The 26411-nt window shown below is 38.9% G+C and overlaps 1 pseudogene; it reads left to right on the plus strand.

The window, feature by feature from the left end:
- The first annotated feature begins 4600 nt into the window (after window positions 1-4600).
- LOC139744411 (uncharacterized) overlaps window positions 4601-26411 on the plus strand; it is a 44206-nt pseudogene continuing 22395 nt past the window's right edge.

Consider the following 26411-nt stretch of genomic DNA (forward strand, 5'->3'; position numbering starts at 1 on the left):
GTTGCAATACGTGATATGCGTGGATGTGTTCCTGTATATGAAAGTATATAGTACAGTGTATATTAGTGACTTTGTGTGAATTAGTTTCATTTAAAAATGTAAAACTTGAAAATGACTGGAGGACATTCTAAAAGCAGGGCCAGTCCCGGCGCAAGAGGGGGGGGGGGGGGGGGGGGCTAAAAAGTGGCAAATAAAATAAAATGCAGTTAAGAAGGTCGTTGTTGTTGTTGTTGTTGTTGTTGTTGTTGTTGATGATTTGCTTGTTATAATAGTTGATGTCGACTTGAAGCAGATGCCAACTGCGAGATCTTTGAATAATGATCAGAAATTATAAATGTTCTGCCATACTCAATCTTGTACATTTATCAGAAAGTTGGAAAGTATTCAATAACGATGATGTCAGAAAAAGGAAATAAGGAAAAAAGGACTATTTTTCTCTTGCATGCGATATCAATGCGACAAGTCCACGGCCCTGTTAACAGCGGCGGCGGCGGAGTCCGACGTCGGGACACGTCGCGCTGCCGCTGTGTTGAGGAACGATGCACTCGAAAGATGGCGTTGTTCAATGAAGCCCTCCAGAGCCGTACGTCGCCTAATGATTGTGTGCAGGACTGGGCACCACATGAGTTTGTTCGCAAAAACCGATAAGTCCATATTTGCCAAATGGAGATATTTGCGATTAAAGGTCAAGAAAAATAAAGAGAATAATAAGAAAATTTTTGTTTCTTTTGACCATAACTTCAAAAATGTACCTTTATCCATGTAGTAACCAATATATAATTTAAAAATGTATCATTTTGTACTTAATGACAGAGACCGTACTTCAAAATCTTCAAAAATGGACTTATCGGTTTTTGCAAACAAACTCTTATTCTGATGGACCTTGGGTCCGTTTCATGAAATAATCACAAAAGTCTTTACATAAATCTCAGAACGGCCAAAGTCGCTCATGGATGTTATGTGTAGCTATAAAAGGCTTTTAAATTCATTTCATGAAGTTTCCCATGAGTGTGTCTTATGAGCGAAAAAGACTTTCATGAAACGGATCCCTAATATACCCGTATTTATAATGGTCGGGAAGATCCCGTTGACGCTAAATAGAACCAAAAGACAATGTTTGACATGCGATGACAATTCAATGATCAATGATGATGATGATGATGACGATGATAACAATAACACTGATAATGACAGTACATGTAATAATAATTATCATCAAGGTCGCGAACATCATTACCACACTTGGCGGGTTATTAATAGTTTTTCTATCCCCATGTTGTTCAATTATTTGTACATAAGAATGAAAAATATTGTCGTTTTCACGGGGAGAAAGTGAAAATTAAGGTGTTAACTTTAAAACGCACCTACATCAAAGATCTCATCATACTCATTGACAAAATCTTTCCTGTAACACCATGCACTCTGGCATTGACACACATCAGAAAATCTTTCGCCGACAAGTGGTTTTTCCCGGGGTGGACGCTAAACTCTCAGTTCATTATCATGACCACCCCTCTCCTGGTTTTTTTTCTTTAAATTTAAAAACATGTTCCTCTTGTTCTCTTCATTTCCTTCTTCCTTTCCCCAATTCTTCTTCCTCTCCTCCGCACTCCTCTTCCTTCCTTTTTTTTCTTTTTTCTGTCTTCTTTTCTTAACAATTACTTTTTCATCATCATCGTTTATTTCATCGTTCTTATCAGTAATTATCAATCATTACTTTTAGTCATTAATGCTTGCAATTAGTATTCCCTACTTTTCTTCCTCCAGTTATTTTCTGAAATGTGCTCACTTTCCTATTCCTTATTTGGCATGTTTGGCGGTATTTTTCTTCTTAACGGCTATTAATATACTGCCATATAAAATATATCTTATTGCTCTCTCTCTCTCTCTCTCTGTTTAATTGGTTTAATCATTAGCCTTTCACTCTTAACTTGAGCAGACAGAACACTAGAAGAATGTAGGCCTACTCTAAAACAATGGCTGTATACACGGACAGAGACTTGAGTCACAAAGTCATGATAAACATTTTATTATCGAAACGGGTCTGTAATGGAGGATTAATTGTGCGTTGTCCTACAATGAATTTTGATAAAAGGGAAGGATAGTTTGAAGAGTTTGTTTGCAAAAACCGATAAGTCCATATTTCCCAAATGGAGATATTTGCGATTAAAGGTCTCCATCCATTTCAAGCTTAATCGCTTATGATGGTGGTCTCCTGCATTCAATTATCTCTGCTGTTTACTGAAAAATACTGTATATTTTATTTTATGTTTCTCTGTATCTACATTGCTCAATGCAATCACCTATGTGAATCTATTTATGTACTGTTATCGATTTATTTCACTGCACTTGTTATTCTTTGTCTTTGTACTTTTTGAAGTTTGCATTCAAATTGCATCTGATTGAATGCAGAAATAAAAGCAAACAAACAAAAACAATGAGAATAATAAGAAAATTTGTGCGTCTTTTGACCGTAACTTCAAAAATGTACCTTTATATGTAGTGACCAATATATCATTTAAAAGAATGCGTGATATTATTTTGTACTTTATGACAGAGATCGTATATACTTCAAAATCTTCAAAAATGGACTTATCGGTTTTTGCAAACAAACTCTTCGTTTTGTTTGAGATGGGGCTTCAAGTTCCCGACTCATTTTTGTGAGATAATAAGAAACTTCTTATATAATGATGAAAGAGCATACAATTCTAAGAAGAATTCAAAGTTTATTTGATGAGAATTAGTTTTGAAATACCCCATGATAAGAATTGGTTTTGAGATACCCCAAAACAAAAGGTCCTAATAAACTTGAGACTCACATTTTATTAGGACCAAGTTTGTTTTTACTTTGTTTTTGAATGTCTGGATTTTCATCAAATAAACTTTGAATTCTTGTTATAATAATTTGTATGCTCTTTTATCCTGGAAGTGGTTTCTGATTTTTTAAAAAAAGAGGTTAAAATATGAATTTCCAATCTCAACCAAAGCTATACTATAACTTGAAATGAGATTTAGTTTACTTCGGGAATGATGTTCTTTTAATTAAAAGGAATAGATTGGTAAAATAGAAAACATAACTGTCAACTATCGGTCATTATCGGTCACAATTAGTAAAACAAAAAACAAAACGAAACAAAACAAAACAAAACAAAACAAAACAAAAACAAACAAACAAACAAAACATAAACAAACATAAAGGATAAAATGATGATCTCCACCTAACATGTTCGCATTAAAAGATCAGTCCCTTTATGGGGAGAAATTCATCAACTATAATAGCTATAGCGTAACTGACCCTGGTTAGTTAAATGATTACATAATCAAATGAGGATGCCGTGGGCAATCAAATGCATGGGATTCATGAGGTTATCTATCAAATACTTTTTACATAATTATAACTGAAAAGTCAAGCCGATAGTGCAAATATACCCCACATGGAAACGATTTTCACATTTGGCATTATAGGGTGTAGACCCCTAGTAATTATCGTTGCCTTTAATTTTTAAAGCAAACATGCATCTGTAATTTGAAGTAAGAAAATCTATCTTTCTTATAGAATGGAAACGTATGTTTATACCATACTTGATCATTGACAACTCAGTCGTCATCCAAATTAACATCTTTTGAGACAAAGCAATTTCATGATGATCAGTGCTAGTCAAAACGCACTTGTGCACTAAGGATATTCAAACGATGTTGACAATGACACACTTTCGGGTTCTGCTGTTTAGATTGTGTGGATGAAGAATAGAAAATGATCACAAAAACACAAGCAAAAACAAAACGCATGTTATAACCATGTCAAAGTGTTATTGATCTCAACATCATGCATGTCAATGTGTCTGAATGGGATAGACTAGAGCAGGCACTAGACTCAAGGGCTTTTTACACTTGTGTTTCTTAACCCCGGACTTTCTCTGACCCAGGACTATCGTTAGTCCCGTACCAATTTTTTCAGCTTTTTACACTCGCCAATTAGTCCCGTACTATCTCTTGTCCGGGGCTAAGGAGAAAACTGACCTTGTATTTCTTAGCCCCGGACTTTCCAAACCACATGAATATTCATAATTATGCTGTGTACTGTACGCGCACACGCACGCACCGGCAGCACTTGATTACCTCGTTTCTGATTGGTCAGTGAGGGTCGGACTTCGTCTCCGTCGCTTAGCCCAGGATTATTTTTTCGTTCTGTTTACACTCACTTGCTTGGCACCGCAATTGCGGTGCTAACCCCTGCTATTTTGCAGGGCCAGATAGTACCGTACTATCGGTGGGGCTAGCCCACTTTGGCAAAAACGAGTGTAAACAGAAAGTGGGCTAAGGATAGTCCCGTACCAACGGTGGGGCTAAGGCCCCCCCTTAGCCCCACCGTTGGTCCGGGGCTAAGCAAAAATTTACAAGTGTAAAAAGCCCTTCAGTGTAGAAGGGGAGGTCCCTGCACATTTTGTTCCGTTGCTATAATTATTGCACGGTCGCATGCGCGATGCATGCATGTACAGAGCATGCATACATACACAGTGCAGAATAAAGTGCGGTTTATTTGAATTTACGGAAGTGCCGTAACTGTGTTGTAGTACACGTAGATTTGAATTCGATGTTTTCATCTTTCATTTCTTGATTGTGTTGACGTCTGATCAATGTTTATTCACAATGGATCATGAGCGGCTTGTGATTAGGAGCAAAACTCCAGAAGGAGTTCTACGATTCGACGAGTTTGGATTTGCCGTCTTTGCTGATGATCAAGGGGACGTGGAACGGAATCACTGCTACACAAGGCGAGTGGTTATATAATGATTGTAGTCCCACATGCTTGCATTGGAGTTTGCGTAGTGCATGTAGCATGTACATGATGCATTGTAACTACACGCAGCCGCTGTGGCCCGTGCAGCTTCGCACAGCGGTCTGGTCAGGCTAGATGCATTGATGTAAATGTAACGTTACATGTATGTATGTATGTATGTACATATGTATTTCTTATGTTATGTGTAAAGTTTAAAACATTTCACAAAATATCCCTGTAATGATATTTCTATTCGGGAAAGTGGCAAACTCACTTCTATTGTATTTCCTAGTTCATGAACTCTCTACGACTCTAACGCAGGATCTATCTAACGTTACTGTCGTTAGATCATCAGCTGATCATCCAAAGACAGACAGACAAAAAGTAGAATTTATAAAATTTAGGCCTAAAAAAGTCTCTAAATTCACAGTAGGTTTAGAAACTTAAATTAAAGGACAAGTTCACCTTCATAAACATAAGGATTGAGAGAATGTAGCAATATTAGTAGAACACATCAGTGAAAGTTTGAGGAAAATCAAACAATCCGTTCAAAAGTTATGAATTTTTGAAGTTTTTGTGCAGTAACCACTGGATGAGAAGACTACTGCAGTGTTTGTATAACTTAGATGTCACATGCGTACAACAATATAAGGAAAATATAAAGAGAATTTCACAAAATTCCATCTTTTGAAAAAAGTACACATTCCCCTGACTCGTTACTGACAAATGTTATGGGTAATATTATTCCCCCCGCCTTTACAAAGAGGCAAGTCAAGTGCTCTTTTATTATGCGAAAAAAGTGAAAATATGTTGAATTTTCTTTTACATTTTCTTTATACTGTTGTACGCATATGACTCACAAGCTGTAGTAGTCTCCTCATCCAGCGGTTCCAACACAAAAATTTTAAAAATTCATAACTTTTGCATCGATTGTCCGATTTTCCTCAAACTTTCACTGATGTGTTCTACTATTATTGTTGCATTCTCTCAATCCTTATGTTTATGAAGGTGAACTTGCCCTTTAAATTTAAATTGACTCTAGCAGTCTAACCTTTAGAGAGGTCTAGATTCTAAGTAAGAGACCTACAACTACAAATACGTGTCAATTATAATTTTATACGACTTAGTAATTTTACATGATTTTGTTTGGCAAAATTTTCTCAGTGAGTGAGTGAGTCGATTACCAGTGGCACTGGCAGTGCAGTGCCGCAACCATTTGAGTATACAGTACACTTAATAACAGTTTTTCTTGAACTCATTTTTTTTTTTTTTTGTACCTAGATTTCTAATGCTCATGAAAAACTAAATTGTCAAATTAACTCATCAAGATTAACAAATTTCACATGTAGACTGCAGTGCAGCAAAAATATGATTAACGTTAGTAAAAAAGTAGTAAATTTATTATTGTTGTAAAGGTAGGTGATTCCATAATATTCACCTTTTTGTGCTATCGCATGACAGTGTAGACCCTCTAAACCACCAGAACTAAGGTTTAATGAAGATGAGTTTACCGCAGATATTATTGGATTGTTGGTGTTACTTGTTTGTTGTCTTGTAAGAAAACATGTCTGACATTTTATCATTTTTTTCCCCCTTAAAATTGCCATGCAGCACTCAGAAATTTCTGCCTGAGCAAACAGACGTGTGGAAGTCATATCTGGAGACGTGGGGGGAGTCCTTCATTTGTTCGCCCAACAAGGTGCGCTACCTGCTGAGGAGGGGCGTTCCCCGTGAGCTTCGACCAGTACTGTGGGCCAAGCTGCTATGCTGTGAGCAGCAGCAGGAGACTTCTTCATTTAGCTACTCTGTGAGTCTCTGAGGACTTTAGATTGTTACGCTTGCTGAAAAAAAAGGCTGTCCTTTTATGTGATGTTAAAGGGAATGCAAACCCAAAGAGCAATGTGGATTGAGTGAAAGCAGCAACATTAGTAGAACACATCAGTGAAAGTTTGAGGAAAATCGGACGATTGATGCAATAGTTATGAATTTTTAAATTTTTGGTGTTGGAACCGCTGGATGAGGAGACTACTAGAGGCTATGACGTATGAGTGGACAACAATAATGAAGAAAATTCCACAAAAATTCATTTTTCATAAAAATGACAAATTCCATCAACTTGATACTGACATATGTTCTGGGAAGCAGTATTATTCCCCCTGTTTTCTGAAAGCGGTTATTCAAGTGCTCTTTCATAATGCTAGAAAAGTGAATTTTTGTGGAATTTTCTTTATATTTTCTTTGTATTGTCGTCCACTCATACATCATAACCTCTAGTAGTCTGCTCATCCAGCGGTTCCAATACCAAAATTTTAAAAATTAATAACTTTTGCATCGATCGTCCGATTTTCCTCAAACGTTCACCGATATGTTGTACTAATGTTGCTGCTTTCACTCAATCCACATTGCTCTTTGGGTTTGCTTTCCCTTTAACATGTGACACAAGGAGAGTCATATTTCCTTTGCTGTAAAGAGTAAAAGTAATAATTCAAACCCTTGTTTCTTGTTTAAACATTACAATGTATGTACACACATGTTTTGTACGATCTCTGGAAACATATTCCTTTCAGAAAAGTAGCTTTTATATTTGATTTCTCCCTGTTCCCTCGTGAATGCATGTGTGAAGAAAATAATTTCCCAGGTTTCAAATTGTTCTGACTGTACACTTTCTATTTTGTCATTTTCAAAAAAAAAATTGTCAAATCTGTGTAGGAGTGTGTACGTGCCCTGCGTTCGCAGCTGGTGGAGCTCGGCATCAGTGAGTACTGCCTGAGAACCAACCAGGCTGACGTGTGGGACGACGACGAGGATGGATCGGCCAAGGGAGAGGGGAAGGGGAGAGCCGGCCCCACCCGCATGAAGCACCTCGTTCCCCTCCAAATCCTGAGACAGATCGTCGTGGACTTGGGTGAGTTTTTCCAAAGTGTTCCATCTGAGTTCTACAATTGTCTTTGATCCCCCACAAATGTAATGTATTTGAATACGTACTTTGCAACTTGGATTTTTTTTTTTTTGGGGGGGGGGGGGGCTAAATAAACAGTCAAATAAAAAATTAGCTCATTTGAAGTTTTATGTAGGGATTTAGAGCCTAAAGTTTGATGCACAAAAAATGTCATGCATAAATTAGCATGATTAGCATAATTTAGAGAAAATGACCATGGAAAATTAATGAAGCCCAGGCTATAAAGGGTTAACCCTAATCAGGCTGGGCTTTTTTGGCTATGCTATATCTGGGGGGGGGGGGGGGGGGGGTGGCGGATTACGCCCCCCTTCAGATCTCGCCTATGGAACGCGTGATCACGCCGAAAATCAGCACATGCAACGCCCACAACGTATACTATCAAAATGTATGGTTGCTTTCTCCGAAAAATTTTTCTTATATTTTATATTAATTAATTATTGTAATTCATGCATAAAATCAGTTTTGGGCTCTAAATCACTTATTAATGCTCTAATTAAGCTAATTTCTTTTTTAAAATGCTTCTTGTATCATTCTCCTGAGACATCGGATAAAAAAAAATCTGTATCGAAATTAATTTCTTATGCATTTGATTGTTTTTTTGAATTTCTTATGTATTTCATTGTTTTTTGACCTTTTGTTTTTGTTTGTTTTTTGGCCAAAATTTGTCACAGACATTTTTCGAAGCTTTATTATGCTAAAATAAATTAATTTCGTCCATTCTAAGTCAAGATATGAATTTTTATGTGAATTAATTGAAAAAACACAATTTGCATTGGATTTGTACACAAAATCACGTTTTGGAGCAATTTTGGGGTTGACAAATTTTTTTCGAACGGGCGTCGCGTCAAAACGGTACGCGCGGGCGCAACAATTTTGGTCTCAAAAGTTGCGCGATACTTGAAAGAAAAAAGTAATGAAACATCGCGGCGGGAGCTTATCGCGCTGCGAAGATATTGCGCGAAACGTCGAGGGGGGCGGATTCCGCCCCCCCTTCCCCAGCCTGATATGGGTTAAGATAAAAACTAAGTGAATATCAGATATTCTGTCAGAGTGATATGACATATTGGACATTTTAATATAGAAGCATTGTTCAGGGAGTGCTTTCTCTTCTTCAGGTCATACAGCAATTTTAGTCGAGGGAAAAGTATTTAAAACAAAATAGTATACAACGAAATGGCTACACAGATGAGTTTTTGTGTAGCAGTCACATTCAAAATACAGAGCAAATTGTTATGCAAGACCAGGGAAATAATTTCCTGTTGTTTTATTGTTCCATCCAACCAGAACGCACCTTCCCCACCCACCGTCTCTTCATGGGATCCCGGCCTGAGGCAAAGGAAGGAAGGGCGTCTCTGTTCAGACTCCTCTGTGTCTACGCGATTTACAACCCGGAAGTGGGTTACTGTCAAGGTAATGAGAAATAATACTAGGTAACTAGAAAGGCACATCTATTTGCATCAGCCTCATAGATCACTGTGTAAATTGTGTTAGCTACTGCCATATATATTAATCATCTGGTCTGCAATATGCACACTGTAAACATTTTTATTCTAATAATTTTACTTTTTCTTTTTGACTTCTAGTGAAATTACATATTCCTGGATGGCAGAAATGGCTCTTACAATTTGTATTTCTTTCAGGGCTGCACGTGCGCATGAAAAAAAAAAGTTGAATTCCTGCCACCTCAAAATTGGAATTTGTAAGTTCAATGGGAGCATCTCAGTGCATGGTATACTGTATACGGCAATATTTTCGCTTACAGATATTTTCGCGAATCACGGTATCAGTGGCATTTTCGCGTGTTGTTAAATTCGTGATTGATGCTAGTAGTAGTAAGGTCTACTGCCAAGCCGGAGAAACACTTTCAAAGACTTGCCAACGTACTCGTAACGTTTTTCCATTTGCATTGTGACTTCCCAAACATGACAATAGAAAAGACACAGCTAACTGTTAGTAGAAGATTTATAAAATGAAACAATAATTACGGGAATTTGCAGTGAGACACTCACACACGGCATTCACAAGTACCTACCAAATGTTGCAACAAATAGATGTAGACTACAAAGTTTCAGAGCTGCGCTAAAGCGTGTATAGCGCTAGCGAAAGTTTTACATGCATCCCTAGGCCTCACCCAACAACCATGTCGAGCCAGTGTTCGTTTGCGTAGGGTAACGTAGCACGGAGATTGCACATTTTTATGAATGTTTATCATCGTACTGCACTTCCAGAATCGGTCGCACCGTACGCACTCGATTTTGTCATCAATTTGTACATAAGGTATGACGGGATAATATTTTCGCGTACGTGTCTTTAATTTCGCAATCAGCCCAAAGCTCGCGAAATTCGCGAAAATAAAACCCTCGCGAAAATAACAGCGTATACAGTATTTGTTTACTATCATTATCCTGCCCTCATTGTCAGGTATGTCCTACCTGGTCGGTATGCTTCTAATGGTGATGAAGAACGAGCAGGACGTCTTCTGGGCCATGGTGGCGCTCTTCGAGAAGCCCAAATTCCTGGCAGGATACTTTGATGACAATCTAAAGAGGTAAATGTTCTGAGAAATTCTCATCGAATACAGCAAGGGCAGCGTAGGTGGTATGGGCATTGTAATGGTATCGTCATGCTCAAATCCTGCTGGATTGACGAAGGAGGATATAACCAAGGCAGAAATTGAAGCAAGAACATGTAAACTCTTGCATCAATATATGTAACTTCAAAGACATCTGCTAGTGTGGGAATACTACTACTACTACTTCATATGGGCATACTTTAATTTTCATTATTTGTATGGATAACTTTTTGAAGTTTAAAGAGGTGGTATAGTTTGGGTTGGGATAGGGGATTCAGATTTTTACTATTTGTGAGATAATTAGAAACCACTTCTGAAATATTAAAGAGTGTACAATTCTATGACAAATTCAAAGTTTATATGAAAATCAGTGTTGATATGACTGAGATATCTAACAGCAAAGTAAAACAAAGAGGTCTTAATGAAAGATAGGTACCATCTTTTATTAAGACCTCTTTGTTTTTGGATATCTCAGCCATTTCAAAACCAATTTTCATCAAATAAACTTTGAATTCCTCGTAGAATTGTATACTTTGTCATATTTAGCTCACCTGAGCCGAGGCTCAAGTGAGCTATTGCGATCGCTCTTCGTCCGGCGTCCGTCGTGCGTCGTCCGTCTTGCGTAAACCTTTACATTTTCATCTTCTTCTTGAGAACCCCTCGACCGATTTTCACCAAACTTGGCAGGTAGCATCCCTAGGGGGATAGGATCTCAATTTGTTCAAGTGGGCACCATACCCACCTGGGGGCCCCCAGAGGGGCCCCAAACCCCCCAAAATGAAGGAATCTTAAAAAATCTTCTTCTCAAGAACCAGAAGTGATAGAGCTAAGTTAATACTATGAATTAGTACATTGATGACTGTAGTTTCAAGTTTGTTCATGGTGGAATCAGGGGTGCCCCCCTTGGGACCCAGGGGAGGGGGGTGGGGAGGGTTCCTAATGGGGCCCAAATTGTACATTTTCATCTTTTTCTTGAAAATGCCATAATGAATTTTCACCAGAGTTGGCAGGTAGCATCCCTAGGGGGAAAGAATCTCATTCCCATCAAATGGGCACCATGCCCCACCTGGGGGGCCCCAGGGGGCCTAAATTTGGACCGAAATTGTAAATTTTCATCTTTTTCTTTAAAACCCTATCACTAATTTTCACCAAACTTGGCAGGTAGCATCCCAAGGGGGATAGAATCTCAATTCCATCAAAGGGGTCCCACCCCCCCCCCCCCCATAAGGAATCTTTACAGATTTTCTCTAGAACTGGAAGTGATTGAGCTAATTTAATACAATGAGTCAGTATATTGATGACTGTTGTTTCAAGTTTGTTCATGGGAGAATCAGGGGTGCCCCCACCCCCTTGGGACCCAAGGAAGCGGGATGGGATGGGGGGGGGGGGTGTCCAAATGCGGGCCTAAATTTTCATCTTCTTGCTGAAAACAACATAATGGATTTTCACCAAACTTGTCAAGTAGCATTCCCATAGGGATAAGATCTGAAAGTGTTTGAATGGGCACCATGCTTTCCTTGGGGGCCCCAGGGGGTCCAAACCTCCTAAATTAATGAATATTAAATAATATTTTTCTCTACAATTTGTAGTTCTAATCAAAAGTGATAGGGCTTTAAGTCTTTTTTTCCCAAGCTGCATAATCCAACATTCTATAAAGTACAGTGTACTTGGCAGGTATTTTTACCAGTGTGATGGAATATGTAAATGGACACCATGCCCCCATTCTCAAAGCTACCCCCACCATAAGTTTCCAATGTTCTCAGGTAAGAGTCTGCAAGAATGCATGGAAGGTGAACTTGCAATACTCAGGTGAGCGCGTGACCCCCGGGTCTCTTGTTCATAAGAGGTTTCTCATTATCCCATAATAAAGTTGGAAACCTGAAGCCCCATCTTAACCAAAATTATACCATCCCATTTGTGGATGAATGTTGGCAACCCTGTGATTATAATGGGCAATTAACTTTAACACTTTGAGGACAAGTCCTGAGTGTACTTGGGCAAGCGTCTATGGGAAATATGTGTTGTAGCAAACTTAAAACCGTCCTCAATGAGTTAATATATGCCCATAAATTAGGACCTAAAGTTTTTGTTCCAGGTTGCAGCATTCATCTACTGTACGTAACTTTTTCTTTTGTTCCCCTAGGATACAGAGTCACGCCCAGCTCTTTCACAGACTGCTGCATCAGCGATTCCCACGTGTCGCTCGTCATTTTGTAAGTCAGGATTTTACTCTTTTTTTTTATGTAACTATAATTACAGCCTTTAAAAATGTAGCAGAATGTCACTGACATCGGAGAGAGAGAGAAAAAAAAAATGCTGTGATGATTTAAAATCAAAGACATTTGATCAAAATCCAAAGTTAATCTGTAAAAGAAAGCCATGGATGAGACCATTCCCTGTATTCATCATGATAACATCATATTTTTTTATTTTTCATACTGTTTCAAGTGGAACCAAAAATTGAATACAAAAACAAGCATTTCATAGCTGTCAAGAATGGACTAGACTTGTCCATATGTGTTGACATTTCAACTATTGCTTACAGTTTTAGGATTTCAGTGACAATAGCGAATCTACAAGTGAATAATTTTGACCTGATTAACATTTCTGTGTTTCTTTCTCTGGTCTTGTGACCAGTCAGTGAGGCATTTCATCAAGTTTGATATTCACTGACAAACTTGCTCTCTGCCAATCAGATGCAAGGATTTCAATAGCTTAAAACGGTTGTCAGTGACTGACAAGCTTTACGAAATGCCACCTAGGACTTGCTGGGAGCACAGCCTCGTCCAATAGTAAATGTGCAAGTACTGTACATTGTTATGACTTGATTAACAGTTCTGTGTTTCTTTGTTTGGTCATGTGACCAGGACTCCCTGGGTGTGCAGCCTCTGATGTATGTCACCCCATGGTTCATGTGTCTATACACTGCCTTGCCATGCTGGGACACTGTCCTCGCCATATGGGACATGATTCTACTTGACGGTGGGTCATGTGCCATCTTAACCCGTTCCATGCTTAATTCTGAAATGCCCATAGACTTTATATGCAGGCCACTAGGTTCCCGGAGGGATCAGGTTAACTATTTAGCACCTAGAGGCTTTTAGTAATGTGAACCTCTACGCATTGATAAGAGCAGCATATTTCAAACATTTTTGCATGGGTTTATGCAGTTGATCTCATACATTCCTTGAGATTATATCGCAGTGTAGCGCGATGTAGGAGAGATATGAACCAGGCAGAGAAGTGCACACATTCTGACACACTGCTTCTAATACAGGCATACATACAGCCACACTGTTGCTGCGGTGGACGATTCAGTCAATAGGGAGCTTTAGATTTTCGCGATGGGGACGTTCAAAGTGAAAAGATCTGTTCTGAGCATACGCATAAGCGCACGTCAAGTCGATCTACAATGTATTTATAGCTTGCATCTTCTGGGTTTTTCACTACGCATTCTGGGCTATTTTTACGTTCACTCAATTCATGACGTAGAGAGCTACTTCATGTTGGGGGCGCCATTTTGTTTTTCATAGGTTACGTCCCAGCGTAATCTAAAGCTACTTTTCAGCACGACCCACGGAGAGAGGAGAACGTCCAACGCACTCATCGTCTCAAACGTCCTCGCTGCAAATCTAAAGCTCCCTAATATTTGAGAGGGGCAGCTGCAAGTTGTTTAATAGGCGTTGAAGGATGAAAGCTTTTGCATCTCCCTATTACAGAAATAAACATCTTGGGATACTGAAAATGATTAATGGTGATAATAAACATATGTCTATCAGTGCTTTTGTCTGAATTAATTGATATGAATTATCAAATTGATTACTGGTAAATGTTTGAATAAGATTGAGGTGTATGTTTGTACATACTGTGTGAATTTGGTTAAGGAAGTATACAGAATCCATAATGCTCAAGATCACTTTATTTTACATGTTTCACTTTCACCCTATTTTGTCCACTTTAGTAGCAGCCATACATCAATCTTTTCTTCTGCAATTTTGACAAATATTGAATTGTCTCTCTGCCTTTTTGCAGGTGTTACTACCATTTTCCGGGTGGGGCTGTCCCTGATTGAGGTCAACAGGGACGCCATCTTGGCGAACACGGATCTGAACAAGATTCTGCCCCCATTACTGCACCCCAAGGCAGACAAGTAAGTTGACCACCCTCCCCCCCCCCCCCCCCCCAAGTCAGTCCATCAGGATCGGCAAACAGTATACAGATAGTGATTAGTCATATGTGCCATGGTGCAAGATTTTGCAGGAGGGGGTCACTTGGATGTTCTTTTTTTTTTTACAATGAGGTGAAGCCAACTTGACTTGATTTTCTCATCTGTCATTAAAAGCAAAATCTTGTTCCGTTGTATATGTGAAGACCATTCACTATTTACGACAGCTTTAGACGCTAATTAGCATGGTCAAATTAAGCCATGGCCAGAGTACAGCAAAAAAACCAAAACCAAAACAGAAACAAAAACATTAATTGTGACACAACAAATGGGAAACTGTGAAATTGATAAAGAGCATATCGTTGCCTGAATGGAAGAAGGGCCCAAGGCTTTCTTGCTCTGAAGCTTGCTAGGGCCCTTCTGCCGGGCAGGTGATGATATGTAAAGTATTTTGGTAGCCTCATGCAATTCCAAACTGCTCTTTACCACTTGCACACTCAGTTGGTAGCAAACACTTCCATAAGTTCTTACTCTCAACGAATGTAATGTGATGGGCAGTTGGCTATTAAAAGCCTACCTGACTACAAGAGGCCCTGCCTGACAATTTCTCAAGTTTCCCCTTTTTTCCTTCATATCTGTGCAATGTCTGCAGGGTTTTTCTTGAAACTTAGTGTATACATTATTACCCAATAGAGATTTGCTGGGAATTTTTTTTTGCCCAAAGGTCAAAGGTCAAGTTAAAATGCAAAATTTCAATTCTTCCTCCATATCTCGCAAGTAGCCAAATTATCATCATCAGCGTAGTATATATTTGTGCATGTAATGCCTGACAGTGATTCTCTTGGGAATTTTAGGGTCAAAGGTCAAGGGTCAAAGGCCAGGGTAAAATATTAAAATATTACTATTTGATACTGAGATTAAACTTTTTTACAATTTTGTGTGTTTACAAGTTACACCTTGGAAATTACTCAATGTATAAACTTATAAAAGGGTCAAAAGTCAAGTAAAAATCATTAAATCCCCAAATACTGCTCTCCTAGACAATATAGCCATTCATCCAATTAAACCTAGGTCAAGGGAAGTGAACAATCAACACATTTGTGACAAGCATGTCATTTTAATATTTTGCCAATTATGTGAAACTGTCATCACACATTGTCAAGATGTACTATAGGCCTATTGGGAGAACTATGCATTATAGCGGAGGCATACCAGTCGCCATAGCGACTTTTCTAGTTCTATTTGCAATAAGATTTTATTCAGTTGTATTAAAATATATCATGATTATCTGAATACAAAATATTTCAGATATTTACATCTGTATAAGAATTGTTAAGTGATATAATGTCTTGGGGAAAATATAACTCCCATGGGATATCAAGTGTTACCATACACCTCTAAATACAGTCATCCTTGCCTAAGTGGAATCTCTTTGGACTGAAGAAATAGCTTCAACTTTGAGAAAATTTGACTTATGAGGGGTTAATATTAATAGAATATAAAGAGAAGAGCACTTGAAAAGACCTTTGACTTGGGCAATAATTTGACTTATGCCAGGTCGACTTAAGCAAGGTTGACTGTCGTCAATATCTGTATAATGTTGCCCCCCTCAGGGTGTACCATGATGTCCTCATGCCAGTGGTGTGGAAGACTGGAGTAGAGAAATGGGAGATTGAGGCTCTCCAGGCTATTATCGCTGAGGAGGAGGACCCTGAAAAAGCAGGTAAATATTCTATTAGATGATATTGCCCGATCTCGATATCAATCTTTGCCCTGGACCGATTTCACGAGTCACTGGTGCATTAGATTTCAGAAGTTGGACCACAGGCTGGGTGACAATCTGAACTGAACCAACAGGGCTTTGTTGACGGGGAATTTGAGACCAGTTAAAAGTTTGTCTGAAAAGAAAGAGTAAAATAGGACAAGCAAAACAGTGAAAATTTGATCAAAATTGGAGTAAAGGTAAGAAAGTTATGGAATTTTGTGCAAGATTCACATAATTTTTGTGCAACGGATTTTAAACAATGCAATTGATTGATGAACAAATTTCCCCGCATCGATGTAAATAATTTGTCAAGCAGTTGCATGGCACAACTTCATGCAAGAATTTTATCAATTTCAGTTCTTGAGCATTTGATATTGACTGTAATATGTAAATGTTTTTTTAGTTTTACAGTTTACCATTCATTGTCCTCCCTCCCCCTCCCCCCAAAATGTCCCACTTTGACAGAGTAACATTTATATGCGTACAGCGACATTGTTAATAATGATCTATGAATGAACTGACGTAACTCAATGACAGAAAAAAGATCTTTTTATGGTTATTACTATTATTTCTTTTTTTTGTTGTTGCTGCTCTTGAATCAAGAAAACATCTTTTTTTTTTTTTGCTAAAAAGAACATACATTATAGCTGAAGCTATCTAGGTATAAATTTCATGACTGCTGTCCTTATTTCGGGATCTCAGGTATGAAGAGACGACGTCGTGCACAGAAGCTGTTCGGAGAAATGAGCCCCCAGAACAAACGAATCAAAATTGAGGAGAAACCCAAACCAGGTTTGTTTAATGCTAGTCTAATAGTGTATACTTAACAGCTCTTTTTTGGCTCTTTTTCTTTTTTATGTCATGCCATTGTTATTTCATAAATATGATGCCATAAACAAAATTTGTTTCATTGTGGATTATGAACACACCTTGAAAAGTTGAAAACATTTCTTGTGCTTGTGTTGCTTCCATCAATGTAATATTTTCAAAACAATGCTTCATGAACCAGGAACAATATTAACACTGATGTGTGTCCTTAAATATGTCACTTCAAAGGAGCTCATAGGGCAAGTTATTGTGTTTATAATTCTTAAACCAGAGTAAATTTGTGCAGCCTCCTTGCATAGAATATTATGTTTGTGATTCATATTGTCATAGAGATACATGTAGTTGAGTTAATAGCATTCTTTCATTCCTCTGTCACATCTTTCAATTTCATGTGTAATGCACAGTGACAGCCAATGGCGGTTTCTTCCAGCGCGTCGTCAACATGTTCACCCCCAGGAGCCAGCGAGGTCTAGAAGATCCTCCTCCTCCTCTTTCCGTAGAGTCCTCCAGAGGGCGCCCTGCCCCGGGTGCAGGCAGGCCAGCGAGGACCAGACAGCGGCATCAGGCAGGCCACAACAGAGGACCGGGGACAGCAAGACCCGCTCGATGTCACACCAACGCTCTGGACACGGACGGGCATAAGCGGGGACCGGTGTCCGTTGGCAACTTGGAAGAGGGGATGAGTGGAAATACCCACAAACGAAGTCAGGGGCACAAGCAGCCAGCAACTACTGCATGCCCAAAGTTTCAGTTTGACACCAGAGTACTTGGTCAAAATACCACCAGTACTCAAGCAGAGAAAGTGAAGAAAGTCCAAGGTGAAAAACATCAAGTTGGTGATGATGAGGCGGGACCAACATCTTTTGTCAACCCGAGATACAGTTCGAGAAGAAACACACCGAGATCTGCTGGAAAGAGCAAAATGTTTGGAAAACTCCACTCCCAGATCTTTGGCGCGGAGGTGATGCCAGCTACCTCCATCTCCCATCCGCTCCAAGATGTCGGTGAAAAGTCCACGCCATCGCCAAGGAGGCGCAGTTCTGGTGGGTCTGTCCGCAAGAAGCGTCTGTCGGGGGCAAAGATGTCCAGTCCGCGTAACCGGCAGAGTTCGTCCAAGAAAGGAGCAGTGAAACCTGTGATGGTGGCAAGGAGGAGCGGATGGCTGTCTCCTTACTGTCGGCAATTTGTCCAAACACAGCAAGCAAAGTCAAAAGCACCACAACTCCACAGCAACAATGCCTCTCCATCTCGTCGTCATGGCAACCGCATCAGGTCACCGCGAAGTGCAATCAGGGATGCTGCTCTGTCACCCTGCCCTCCCTCTCCGGACATCTTCCACGCCATCAGCCCAGATCCAGTGCTGTCCCCAGACAAAGAGAACCGGTGTCAGCTGCTTGGGTCCCCCTCAGGTACCCCGCCCATCTTGCATTCAGCATCATCCCAAGCTTCATCCATGGAAAGTCTGAACTCAACACCTGACGGGGTGCTGTCGGTTCTCGGTGACTACCAATCGCTTGCTCTCAACGAAGTGAGGTAAGCCACAAATAGGAGGTCGGTTGGTGCATACCATATCAATATATTATGGAAATTGTTGAACCTGCCCTGCAGGTGGACAGTGCTATCTGAGTTACAGGAATGCCTAAAATGACATCAATTTGGAAAGTTACAGGAAATAGACCATCAGTTGAAGAATAATGGCTATTTCAGTTCTGGATGTCATGAATACCATCCCATTGCTGTGGCTTAAGATAATGGTGGCGTACAATCAAGGTGAACACCTGTACATACATGTAGCAAGCTTTAAAATCATGTTCTGTTTTTAAACTGTCACTTTCTCAGTGACAGTGATGATGATGATGAAAGTGTCATAACGAATTTGAATTTAAACAAACAAGTCTTTGACATACACTTAAAAATGTTTAGGGCAGACAAGTTTTATATATTAGACATATTTCTTATTTCAAAGTCCTTGTATTATGATTTATACCTCTTGCTGCTAATATTGATATCATTTTATTATGGTTATCATAATAATGATGATAAAATTGATTTATGATGATGTGTACAGTTCAACCAAGACTCCGTAAAGCAGAGCACTTTGTAATCCACCCACCAGAATGCAAAGTACGTTGTGTCAGATCATGTCTGTTGAAAACAAACAAACAAACAAAGAAACAAACAATAAAACAACAAAACCTCCCCCCCACTGAGATATTTATTATTCTACATCAAACATATATTCATCTGAACACATAATACATCATAATATTTCAAATACTTGTAAAATACTTTGAAAAACAACCAATAAGATATTGTGACTCAGACCATCATATAATACATATCAAGAGAATAGGTGTCTTCTGAAACACTTGCAACTTATGATTATTTCTTGCAATAGATATTTCCTTATAATATTCCCTTATACTATCTTTACATAAATCAAATCGAGGTATTATTCTTTTTTTTTTACAAACATAAATTTCATATCTCACAAGCATAGTAATACAATTCAATGCCGCATTATTAATACTCCCAAAAACCAAATAATTGATTTTCCAACCAAACAAACTGTTTTCTTTCTTGTTTTTTCTCAGGTCTGGTGTGAAGGGGAATCTCCATCAAACAAAGACTCCGAGAGGGAAGAATGGAGAGATCATCTTTAAGACACCCTCCCACCACCCAATGAATCTCCGGTCCAGGGAACGCACCCCGGGCAGGTTCAACCTCCCCGGCACACCCAGAACGGAAGGGCGCCCCCACGTGTCCTGGCAGAATCCCCTCAATGTCCCATCCAGTAGGAAACTGGTCTGTAGGTAAGTGCGACCTACAGTAGACAAAATTAACAAATAATCCTTTCTTAAATGTGTTGAGAAGGATTTAAAATCAAGGGTAAAGGTATAGAAAATAATGAAGGGAAAAGGAAGGAGGAGGCAAGATGTCTAAATTTCCTCAGCACATAGAGTTGTACTTCTGTTATCTCTGGTATTGTGTTAACATGAAACTGAAATTGTTGTTGAATATTACCTGTAATGTTAACTGCTTCATGAAAGTGAAATATCTGTTTAAGGGACTGTCTACACCATTAACAAAGTTTTCTCCTAAATAGTGATATAAATTTGTAACGTAATTCTGAAATAGTTTGTTAGCATCCTTTTGTTCCGATTTCTGATTTCCAAATGTTGGCAAGAATGGTAATATTTCTTCACAGGTATCTTGACGGTGGTGACTGCATAATTCTCAAACTCTTATGCTGGAGGTTTTTTTTTTTTCATCAAGTTGAACTTCTGACACTAGACAAGGCAACATTTTTTTTTTCAATGCTTCCGCCACGAAGTGTTGCCATAGGCATTATACTTTGGGGTTGTTGTCTGTCTGTCCGTCCTACAGCTGTACCTTCCGTCTTTCCGTCCGTAGTCAATTATGTGGACAATTTTGTTAAAAGCCTTTGGAGGTATCCCAATGAAACTGGACATATATACGTACATGTGTGAGGAGAGGAAGTTGTGCTTTTCAACTGTTCCGTTCTCATGCTGTAGGTCAAAGGTCAAAGTCAAATTCTTAAAATTTCACTATCTGCCCATAGCTATGCAATGCAAGAAGGTATTTTCTTGAGTCTGAGTGCATACATGCATTACCAGATAATGATTCTCTAGGGAAAGTTTTCGGCCATGGGGTCAAAGGTCAAGTGAAAATGCAAAGATGTAACTTTTTTATTGCCTTCCTGATTTGGCCCTTTGAGACACATATTTAACTAGGAAAGCACTCTAAGAGCACAGACCTCCTCCAAGCAGCTGATTTCCACCACTTGGTCTTGTTCTTCCATAGAGATCAGTGATTTCCACTCATACACGCATGCTGAAAATTGCCCAATTCCCCAATTTTTGCTGCGTCATCAGCTTCCAGCTACACAGTGCCTCGCCCGAACAGAGACTGCACATAGTGTGCCCATGCACGCCTCAAATACGCACAGATTGGACTCCCAAGTTCGTTGATCCTATCTGCCAAAGGCTTAAAAATCCTTTAAAAATCCATAAGAATTCCTGGATCGCTACCAACATTTAATCATCTGTTCCTTGTGTCATTATCGACTTTTCCTTTAAGTTTCATCCAAATCCATTCACATCTTTTTTGTCCCCGCCGAACGAGTTCGAGCAGGGGACTATGAAACGGGCTCCGTACATGTGTGTGTCTGTGTGTCCGTCCGTCTGTCGTAGCGTCCGTCCGTCCATCTGTGCGTCCGTGTGTGCGTCCGTGTGTGATCAAAATGTTCAATTTGCCACTTCTCCGTCATTTATGAGCCAATTTTGATTCTGTTTGCTTTATATGATAGCACTACATGGGAGCTTTGAAACTTCTACACAGAATTTCAGTTGTGACTTTTGACCTTGACCTTTGACCTATATTGTACATTTTGCTTCAAAATGCTACTCCTTCGCCATTTCTAACCCGATTTTAATTCTGTTTGCTTTATATGATAGCACTACATGGGAGCTTTAAAATTTGTACACAGAATTTCAGTTGCGACCTTTGACCTTGACCTTTGACCTATATTGTACATTTTGCTTCAAAATGCTACTCCTTCGCCATTTCTTACCCGATTTTGATTCCGTTTGCTTTATGTGATGGCACTAGGTGAGGGCTTCAAAACTTCTACACAGAATTTTGACCTTTGACTTCTTTGACCTTTGACCTTGATTTTTGACCTATATTGTACATTGGCTACAAAATGCTACTCCTTCGCCATTTCTAACACGATTTCAATTCCGTTTGCTTTATGTGATGGCACTAGGTGAGGGCTTCAAAACTTCTACACAGAATTTTGACCTTTGACTTCTTTGACCTTTGACCTTGATTTTTGACCTATATTGTACATTTTGCTACAAAATGCTACTCCTTCGCCATTTGTAACCTGATTTCAATTCCAATTGCTTTAAGTGATGGCACTAGGTGAGGGCTTCAAAACTTCTACACAGAATTTTGACCTTTGACTTCTTTGACCTCTGACCTTGATTTTTGACCTGTATTGTACATTTTGCTACCAAATGCTACTCCTTCGCCATTTCTAACCCGATTTCGATTCTGTTTGCTTTATGTGATGGCATTAGGTGAGGGCTTCAAAACCTCTACCCAGAATTTTGACCTTTGACTTCTTTGACCTTTGACCTTGATTTTTTTACCTATATTGTACATTGGCTACAACATGCTACTCCTTTGCCATTTCTAACCTGATTTCGATTCCGTTTGCTTTATGTGATGGCACTAGGTGAGGGCTTCAAAACTTCTACACAGAATTTTGACCTTTGACTTCTTTGACCTTTGACCTTGATATTTTTACCTATATTGTACATTTTGCTACTAAATGCTACTTCCGGCGGGGACATATATTATGCACCGCGTAATTTCTACTTTTCCTTGTTTGAGTTGTTTTGCACACAGACAAACAAACTAACAAACAACCAACGCCGATTAAAACATAACCTCCTCCATTGGTGGAGGTAACAATCGAGTATCTTCTCGATTGCTCTTTGCAGTCTCCGTGATTAGAAATGGGATGGATGTTGGCAACCCTGATCATGGCTTTGTAGATGTAAAAATCCATGTCATTGCATTCATACACCTCTTAACTTGTAACAGATTGAAGGGATGGTATTTTTCCAACTGCAGACTAGTGGGAAACCGGTACTGAAAGCATCGGAATGTGAGAAGAGTCTTTTACTCAACATCGCATGGTAGTTCCCTTTATGGATGTCCATGTTGAGTGTTTAACAGCTTTGATATTCCTGCTGTATTCTTTACACAGTGCGAGCGCAAGAAACTCCATAAATCAATTACAAAATGATGCATGCTGATCTTGAGGAGTTCTGACAGGTTGTTCCAGATATATATTATGTCATGTGTTATTGTTAATATATTTCTGTTTCTTTTTCGCTGCGCAGGGGTTATAACCCCCCTTTTCCTTCGGTGGTATTCATTAATGTAGTCTGAGCATAACCCCAATTATTCGGCGAGCTCTATTGTGGAAAGACGGAGTTTGCTATTGTGACAGCCTTACCGTGACCTCCCTTTAGTTCATCAATACCAGACTATTGTCAATTTGATGGGGGGGGGGGGGGGGAGGGGAGGGGGAATCAGGGGCTGATAGAGGGGGTTCATAGAGGGAGAGAGAAACAAGGAATTAAACTCGCATACTCTCGGAGTTAATAGAGCAGTGGCTTTGTGGCAGAAAAGCCCACACTTAGCGGCGCACTGTAGCCTTTTTGTGGGCGCTAATCCCGCACTTAAAAGGGTCATTGCTTCCAAAGAATATGCCTCCCCCTTCGCAGGGCGCTTTGTTATTGTACGGGGCACTGGTAGCACACTCTTGGGGACTCTACCCCCTTAGGCAAAACTGGGGACTGTTCTTTTTTTTTTTGCCTCCCTTCTCTTTTTCTTTCTCTCTTTTTCTTGTATTTGAAAATTATAAGGCTGTTATGGGAGTGGAAGTGTGTGGAGTGAAATTATGGGAGCAAATTTGTGGTATGTGGCCATATGAGAGAAATTTATGAAAAGAAGAAAAATTGTCCGCCAGGTTTGATAGGGAGAAAAGTGGTTGGTTGGAAACCGTTTTGGGGAGCATTTAGAGGAAGTGAAATGTCACTTACAAATTAGTCATTTCATTTGCTGCAGTAATATTTACGGAGAGATGCCAGACTTTCAGGAAAGAATCAATACTTACACTAAAGATCTTGTTGGCTGAAAGGTTATTGGAGAGAAAGTAGAAAGCGTTACACATGGATGATTGCAAAAGGAAATTGGAAATTTATTAAATTTGTCATAACTAGGCAAGAACATTGACACAATGTACAGTCATTCTGGCCTAAGTCGACCTTGGTCGACTGAAAAGTTCTAAACCTGATGGATATAAACATTTTAGACATTGAGAGAAGAACATTTTGTCGTACACTGTAGCTGAAAAATTAAGTATATAAAATGATAATTTTTGGACCTAAATTTTTACTTCATTGTAGGGAGAAGTTCATTATAACCTTGTGTTCGTTATAAATGGGCGTGCACTGTATATAGAAAGGACTGGTTAAATCTGAAAGGTAACCAGAGAAAGATGGAAAGAAAAAAACAGACAGACAGACAGAACAGACGGCATCTGATTCTGAGTAGTTCAAGGAAGTTAGAATATGACAATTGTGTAAATGAGTAAGTGTAGTTTTATTCTCTTCTTATTTTTAAGTGATGCATCCATATTTTAACAGAATGGTAGGCACATTGAAAAGTGATTAACCTGTCTGTGGAAGTGGCTCTTAAGTGATGTGACTTTATGTCATTAATACAGTTCGACATTAAAAAGACCCAAACATGTTTTATTTTGAATTATTTTCTTATCTTTATATTGTCATTATACAAGTACTTGTATACAAATATATATGAAGTATTGATTAAAGTTTCAGATATTAAAAAAAAAAAAATATATATATATACATATATATATATATATATATATATATATATATATATATGTGTGTGTGTGTGTGTGTGTGTGTGTGTGTGTGTGTGTGTGCAAACATTGAGGCAATATTTACCCAAGAGTGTTTTGGTGCAGTAGACACTCTACAATGTGAATGAACCTTTACACGTCTGTAATTGATGGAACCTTGGGAAACCAAACTTTTGGTGTCAGTTTACAAAGCCAAATAAAAGGAGAAATGCACTTTAGCAGCCCCCACTTCTCAGCATGAAAAAGACAGACCGACAGACAGACAGACAGCTAGAAAAAAGGAAGACAACTCGGTCTGCCATTTGGATACGTGATGAATGCATGAAGCCTGACAGCGGAGGCTAAAGGTGATGCGAATCTCTTTGAAGTAAGCAAACAAATAGATCATCTCATTTCTGAAGATGGATTAATAGAAGATGCTTTCAATATACTCAAGAAACTCCAGTTTCTTTTTCTTTTTTTTACCAGAAATCAAAGGTTTTCTTATACACAAACAAACACTTATGTCTGAACTGCACGATATTTTCCTTTAATAGCAAGCTTTGAGACTGTCCGTCCTCATTTATCCGGCCATGTCGGGACCGGCGTCCATTCAGATAAGTGATATGGCTGGATAAGCGAGATGTATTATATGCTCATGCAAGATACGTTAAACCATGTTGTGTTATATTTCAAGGGACTGTTTGATTAATACATAAGGCACTGCTAATTTACTGCACGAGTATTTTCCAATTTACTTTGAAGATTCCCTTACACTGATCCATTGATAATTCATCAAGTAAGAAGAACGGATATTGGGTGTGATTCGATAATATTACTACTTTGATGATTATCATAAATGCATTTATATTTCATGAAACGAAAATAATGGTGTTGGTACTGACTTGGGTAAGTTTGTGGGTTAGTTTGTTTGAAGGATAAACGCTCCACACATACAGCAGGTGAAAAAAAAAAACAATAAAAAATACTCGTGTGGATGAAAGCAACATGAAGATCATTGAAAATCTCACTGAAGATAACCAAAGAATAAAGGGACTTCAATATGGTTATATTAGATACATGCAGTTTCTTTTTTCTTTGTTCAGTTTCATTTACACAGTTGCGAGCTTTTGATCTGCGACGCGAACGCTATTAAAGACGACGTCTCAGCCTCCAAGGTTGGACAATGGAAACAGCTGTATCGCGCATGTGCATAATACCACTTTAAGCCTTATAGCGTCGTCTTAAGCGTTCGCGTCGCAGATCTAAGACTCGCTACTCACTGACCTCCTTCGTGATTCCATCACAGTTGAAGGGCTCAGAAGGAGAAGAACATTCTGGAATGCTGATTAAAATTCCAGTACTTTCTCCGCTTGTCGTCACAAATTATGTCAAAAAAATTATTATTCTGAACTGCTCATTTCCCTCATTGTTAGATGATTTACCGAAATTGAAAGAATTGTCTCACTCTGTTTATTGTTGTCTCATTGAACAGTTGTCATGTCAATAATGACAAACAATACAAAACAATAAAAATAATACCTAGTTTTAGCGCAATTGCATTTTTGTACTAGCATTGTATGCAATGGTTAAAAAAACAAACAAACAACAAAACGAAACCCGAGAAAAATCGAGAAAACTTTGCGACCAGTTGTCGACGGATACTCAGTACTTGGTATACAGAATTGTGATTTATTGAATTAGCGGGTAATACCATTGTGCATCGCACGCAGGAGTGGCACAAGCTGCGCTTTGGTCTTCTTGGCGAAAATTGTTTCCAAGAAAAGCTGACAATGTGCACACATATTTGTTATATAATCATATTATGCTAAAGTATAGGCACTACGAATAAAATAACGATGGTGATACAGTAC

This window comes from Diadema antillarum, unplaced genomic scaffold (genome assembly GCF_040938485.1).
Source record: "Diadema antillarum isolate AM-2024a unplaced genomic scaffold, OU_Dant_1.0 seq00001171_RagTag, whole genome shotgun sequence".
NCBI classification, from domain to species: Eukaryota; Metazoa; Echinodermata; class Echinoidea; order Diadematoida; family Diadematidae; genus Diadema; species Diadema antillarum.